The sequence below is a fragment of the Thermobia domestica genome, unplaced genomic scaffold (assembly GCF_964235325.1).
Source record: "Thermobia domestica unplaced genomic scaffold, izTheDome1.hap1.1 HAP1_SCAFFOLD_680, whole genome shotgun sequence".
NCBI lineage: Eukaryota > Metazoa > Arthropoda > Insecta > Zygentoma > Lepismatidae > Thermobia > Thermobia domestica.
The window spans coordinates 63,358-70,129 of NW_027656390.1; positions in this window are offsets into that span (position 1 = coordinate 63,358).

A 6,772-nucleotide genomic window follows, 5' to 3' on the forward strand; every position below is an offset into this window, starting at 1 on the left:
ATTCTCCAACGCCTTGCCAATTCCTGAAAGCCGTTGAGTTGACGTTGCATGTAGATTAACACTGTGGAAGTGAGCTGCTGGTCGTAAAAAAGGCAGTATCGTCAGCATACGTTGCGGAAAAGCAATGTGGTAAGGTCGATAGATCTGCCGTGTACAGATTATATAAAAGCGGTGAAAGTACAGCGCCCTGTGGAACACCTGCTTTGATAGATCTAGATGTGGATTTGACACCGTCAACAGACACATAAAATATTCTGACAGTAAGGTATGAACGAAGTAAATGTAGAAGACGATCTGGAAAACCTTATAGCTTATATAATAGTCCTGCTTACCATACTTTATCAAATGCTTTTGACACATCCAGGTATACTCAAAGGGTGTGTTGTTTCCTGTTGAAGGTCTTTGTCAAATGATCCACTACTCGTACGAGTTGCGTTGTAGTGCTATGTTGAGCACGAAATCAAAACTGATGAGAAGGTAGAAGGTCTCTATTATCTACGTGATGTTTCAGCCTCCAGAGAAATACACGTTCGAAGAGTTTGCTGAAGTTCGATAAAAGACTTATCGGCCTGTAGGTTTCCGGGAGCAGTGGATTTTTGCCAGGTTTTGGAATTGTGATGACACGAGCTTTTTTCCAGGTTTTGGAAAAGTAGCATAATTGAAAGATGACATTAAAAAAGTAGGTTAAAAAGACCAGTAGTTTTTATTGGATGTTTGAGAATTTCAGATCGAATCCCATCAGGCCCAGATGCTGTCTTTGCCGGCAGACATTTTATATGTCGTTCTGTTTCCTGGGGTGTTACTAAGATGACGCCATCTGTAGGGTTTTGTGTATTTATGTTATATAATGTGGTTCGGATGTGCTTTTTCAGATAGGGATCGAGGCGTGCGCTATTGAGCTAGAACTGTTCTTCCAGAGAGTCAGCGAAAATATCCGCTTGCGACTGAGGATCTTGAGTCTGTCCTAGAGGTCCTTGTATGACTCTAGCTTTAGAAGTATTTGTGGCACGTTGTAATGATTTGGAGTACGTCCGAATTTTACGGTCATTTAGTGTGACATTTCGAAAAGTGTCTTCCCAGTATTGTTGATTCTGTCGCTTAGTGAGCAACTTGAGCTTCATGCAAAGTTTGTTCCACAAAGTCTTATATGTGGGATGTAGTGTGTGCTGCCATCGACGTCTAGCCCAACGTTTCAGATCAATATAAAGTTGTAAATGAAAACTGTCACATTGACTGGTTTGCGTTGGGGAGATTAAGGTATTGGGGCTCGCTGCCTCTGCCGTACGAATTGTTAACGTCATGTGAGATACCGCTTGATCGATGTCCTCAATTGTTGCAGACCTATCTCGTAGATGGACACTGGTGTTTAGTTCTTGTTTATGTTCTAGACATTTTCTGTTTGCTTGAAGATGCGGCAGAATAGGCTATGCTGCGGTGGGAGACGTGAAAAATGACTGAATCGTGATCAGAATCTAAATCTGAAATGACATAGAGATGGACGGTAAAGGACACGTCTTTGCAAAGGGCCACGTCAAGCACATCGGGTTGTCCGTCGAATTTAGGATGATGAGTTGGGTCTGGTGGAGCACTGATGAAGTTGGACATGAGTAGATATTGATGTAAAGTATCTCCAGCAGTGTTTGTAGTAATGGAGTTCCATTCTCCACGTTTGGCATTAATATCTCCACCTAAGATGACTTTTGGCCCTAAGTTAACAATGAGATCGAAGTCTGTGGGTTCTAGGTGTGTAGCCGGGGTCCTGCACACCGTGACCAATATTAATGGAACGCCTAGAGTTAACAGCTCAAGAGCAAGTGCCTCCAAAGTAAGTAAGAGTGGTATTGTAATTAACCTGACTGGGAATGCGTTTTTGATTATAAGTAGTGATCCTCCCTTCTGTCTGCCAACTCTATCCTGTCGGTACACAATGTAATTGTGTAGTCGCCAAGTAGTGATCCGAACAGTAAAGTGTGTTTCTTGTATAAACATGACATCAACTCTTTGGTGTGTGAAAAATCTAATAAGCATTTGTTTGTGCCCCTCGAGACCATCTACATTCCACGTAGCAAGGACAAGTGTGTGATGTAGGACGCTGGATTTAGAAACAGCCATTGTCAGCCATTTCCGCTATTGTTTCTATTACTGCTGCAGCCTTGGAAGCTGAGTCTGCTGCTTGGCGGAAACGGGTAATACCACATTTAATATGCGTTATTATTTTTCGTAAATGTAAACCCTTGAGAAATGAATGATCGGACTTTAAGTGTAGGTCTTTCTTCGGTCCATCCTGTTGTTCGATAGAAGCTGATTGGGTGTAGGGAAAAGTGGAAGTTTCAGCGTCTTCATTGTTCGTACACATAGGTTGGATATTAACATCAGTGGGGATGCAAATCGTCTCTTCTGGTGGTTTGTTGAAAGATTTCTCGGTCTTATCTGGAAGTTTCCTCGGCTGCTGGGTCGGCAATTTAAGAACCTTAGAATAGGATTTAAAGACTGGACAGCCACGGTAATTTGCCGGGTGATCTCCCTGACAGTTGGCGCAAGTGGCAGATGTAGAGGAGTTTGCTTTACTTCAGGATTGGGTGAAATGGAATTGCCCACATTTGAGACAGCGCGGGTGCGCTTCGCAGGTGTCTTGTGAATACCCCAAACGTTGGCATCTGTAACATTGCAGCACTGAGGGAGGCTTGTTTGGTTCGATGTGGACCTTGTAATGAAGTAGGTTGGTAATAGCATATATCTCCTTCTCAGCTGCAGTTCGTTCCAAAACAACCAAAAACAGTAACATTATAATTTTCTTGTCATCTGTCTTGCTTTTGCGAGACATTTGGTGGAGGTTTATTGGCTTGTAACCGAGACGCAAGAGTTTTTTCCTTCAGGTCGTCTAAGTTGGTGTCTATAGGCAGTTTTCGGACAACTACCTTAATAGGCCTTTCATTTTTTGCCACGCCTGTAGCATACTCAGTTTTTGTTTGTTCGCAATAAGCCTTGATAGAATTATAATCATCTCTGTTTGCTTTATTGGGCTGAGCTAGAGAGGGCTCCTTCAATGCTCGTGACAAGGTCTTAATAAAGGTATAGGTGTTAATATTTCCGTAGATGAAGATCGGAGGAGGCTTGAAAGTCGGTGGCTGCATTGTCGTGCCAGTGTTAGTGCTAGCATTATCTGATTGTATTGGGGACAAAACATCGAACTTGTTACTTAGTGGGAGAGGTGGATATGTTGAGGGATTATTATTGAAGTGTTCTGCCTTGGTGAGGTTTAATAAAGAAGACCTACGTCGCTTTAGCGTTCCTACGAACGTAAAATCCATATCTTCCGAAGTATTCGAAGTGCATGGTTGCGAAACACTTGACTGCTTGAGTGTAGTGGATTTCAATTTCGCTAGGGCGGTTCCTTGCTTCTATTTGCTTAAAGGCACTAGAACATCTTCTGGCTTGTACGTCGGTTTTATTATCTTCCCCCCTGAGACGTGAAATCCGGTGTGATTGTATTTTTATTTATCTGAATTCGCTGTTGTCTTCTGAGAAGCCATATTTATAACTAAGGTAGGAGATGGCGCCAGTTTCCCACAAAAGGGTAGTGACAGCCCCTGTGTTTATTCTGGTCTTAGAGCAAAGCTCTAAATTTAAAGTTTGTTAAGGTGCTCTTTCCTCCAGAGAGGAAGCACGAAAGTAATCGTTCGCCGGTATAGGTAGCAAAGTTGTCAACTATTTATTTCTTTTCTTCTTCAGGTACCTCTACTTCCGAATAGGAGAGTATCAAAATAAATCGTTAAGCCTAGAGAATAGCAAGGTTGTCAACAGTTAAGACGAAATCAGAGTGCCAACCTCTGGAGGTTTAAAAAAAACATTTCGACGGTTTTTTCCTTAACCTCAAGAGGCAAGTTATCCAACCGTATATACGAAGATCGCGATTCAGTTCAACTAATGGGGATGGAATGCCTAAGTGACTCGCTTATTATTCTCCGCCGGCTACGGATACCCTATTTTTTAACATGGTTAGAGCTCCAGGTTGCCAGGTCTCAGCACAAAGACATAACCTTCCAAACATTTCAAAAATAACTAGTTAGTACCCGTGAGAATTTGCATTGGTATTTGTCGTTTAATATGATCAAAGCTTTACGAAATATCTTTGGGACTTCTACCAAGTAACGAATAATGTTCTATGTTTTCAGTAATCGGTCACAATAATATTGTTGTAAAACTGCGATCGTCTGACAATAATAACACTCACAACAGTTCTGCCATTTTATGGTCATATATGCTAAGACACAAGAACAACTGATAAAGAAAACAGATGGAAGCACAGCTATCTGTGCAACTGTTGCCAGATGATTCACAGGTTTACAATATTATTGTCAGACGATCACACTGTTGTGAGTGTTATTATTGTCAGACGATCACAGTTTTACAACAATATTATTGTGACCGATTGCTGAAAACATAGAACATTATTCGTTACTTGGCACAAGTGGCAAAGATATTTTGTAAAGGTTTGCTTATATTAAACGATATATACAAATGCAAATTATCTCGGTTAGTAACGAGCTATTTTTGATATGCTCGAAAGGCGATGTCTTTGTGCTGAATTAACACAAATGTAACACGCTAAAGTGGTAGTCATTTTGTACTGTTCAACACCTCAATTTTTACAATGTAGTTTTGTAAAAAGACCACATAAGAATAATTAAAAGGTTGAGTTTCGAAGTAGAGTGTTAGAGGCGAGATAACGAAGAACAGTACCGAGAACAATCAGTATGAATTTCATGATCGTATACACTGACCTTGAGAAATAAGTACTGGGAAACGTAACAAACTATGATTAATTTCTCTTTGAGAGACTTAAGATGGTATGTGACTCAAAACATCTTAATGAGTTTAAAAGTATATCTGGTAAGACTGAGTAGCTGAACAGGGTGGGTTATGCAGAAGGCGTGCATACGAGACACTCAGTTCTTATGAAAGACCCAGGACGGAAAGCCGTATGTGAAAGCTGGATAATAAAGGCTTTGTTTCTATTGAGGACTCTAGTCGATTAGAGTTCCCAGGTCATGCATGTAAGGAGTTTTGAAAGGTTCAAAAATTATTAAGCTTTGGCAGCAGTGTGTTATAAATTATTCTTGTAGGTTAGGCGACTTTCAGAAATAGTGCCATGACAGGTGTGACAGCTCTCAGTGGAGCGAAGTGAGAGTCGTGAAGCTGAAATGAGATACTCTCAGTAGACATCGAAACATATTTTCTTAAGTTTTTGCTGCGTTAATTGAGATGTTTCACATACGAGTGAAGTGATCCATGGTTTTAGGAGACATGTTATTTTGTGGACAATGCGATTTAGTTTCATTTGCCACAAAGGACATTAAGCGACTTCTAAATCTTAATAGGATGGTTAGTATCGGTTAGACAATTTAATGCATTTACGCAATGCTCCAGTTTATACTCCTTACGGTAGTTTAGAACTGAACGCTGTTGTTAGGTGCAATGATGAAATATGTGATGATTTCAAGTATTATTTATTACAAATACAGCTGGGGTGAACGGCGAATCATATGAAAATATTGAGATGAAAGAAAGTTTTTTTGCAAAATAAAGATGGAGAAAATAAAAGGTCATAATGTACAATTGATGATCTAGTTGAAAGTATTAATGCTCTTTCATAATTGGTCTTCTCTTTCTTTTCCTTAAATATAGTGAAATGATTCATAAATATATTCACAGGATTGGTGTTAATTGACCTTGTCGTAGTAAAGAGTTGGACGAGGAAGGGAAAGATAGAAGAACTAATGGCCAGAGTATGTCGTTACGTGAGCTTAGTTGGTGCTCGATCGCTGAAAGGAAATGCAAGCACATATACAGTGCAGTGGAAAACAAGACTGGTAAAAGTGATAACGAAATCGGGAATCGCATATGAGATCGTGATGAGAAAATCATGAAGAAGTCCGATGATATTGGGAGTGACTAGTTCTGTGAGCAAAGGTGTACATTAGTATCTCTACTATTGTGAAAATTAATCTCCCCTTTAACAATATAATATTTCTATGTGTAGAAAATATAAGAAAGTAAGTGGTATAGGAAAACCTAGTTTGATATGTATGGTGATGAGTGTAATTGCGGTACTTCAAACTTATAGAGTCATGTTATCATGCTCAGGAAAATTGTCAGCGTGCAAGAATGCAGCCGATATTGTGCGGTATGCTAAAAAAGAGCCGTACCTAACCTTCCGCTGAGCCAGAAGAATCCATTTGTGGCTTAATACATTACAAATGGCGAAGTAGGTAGATTCCGACCCTTTAAAGGTTTTAATTATAAGAAAGATGTTTACGTTTTCTTCGAGCAGCAGCGTTTTATTTTAAAAATGTGTTTTATTTTAGAAAATTAGTAAGTAATTAGTGACCATTAGGAACTAAATGCCAGCTTCGTGGAATGAAAATGTGAATCTGTTTAAAGTAAGTGGCGAGAAGTAAATATGAACGGTGATGTGAATAGAGTGAATTAATTGATGGATGATGCATGAGCAAATAAATGGCTGAATACTTTCATGATAAAGTAGTGAAAGTCAGTGTAGCATGTGTAGTGTCTGCCAAGAAATATCTACTTCTACAGAAGTTATTAGTTTACAGTGTTGATACTTCCTGAGTGCCACAAGTTTCAGTTAAAAGTCTTTGTTTTATTTATAGTTCAAAGTAGGACACAGATTATCGGATATAGCACTATAAGGAATGGGTTGTAAATTGTACATGTATGTATTAGGGAGTGTTCAATGCAGTAAGTACAA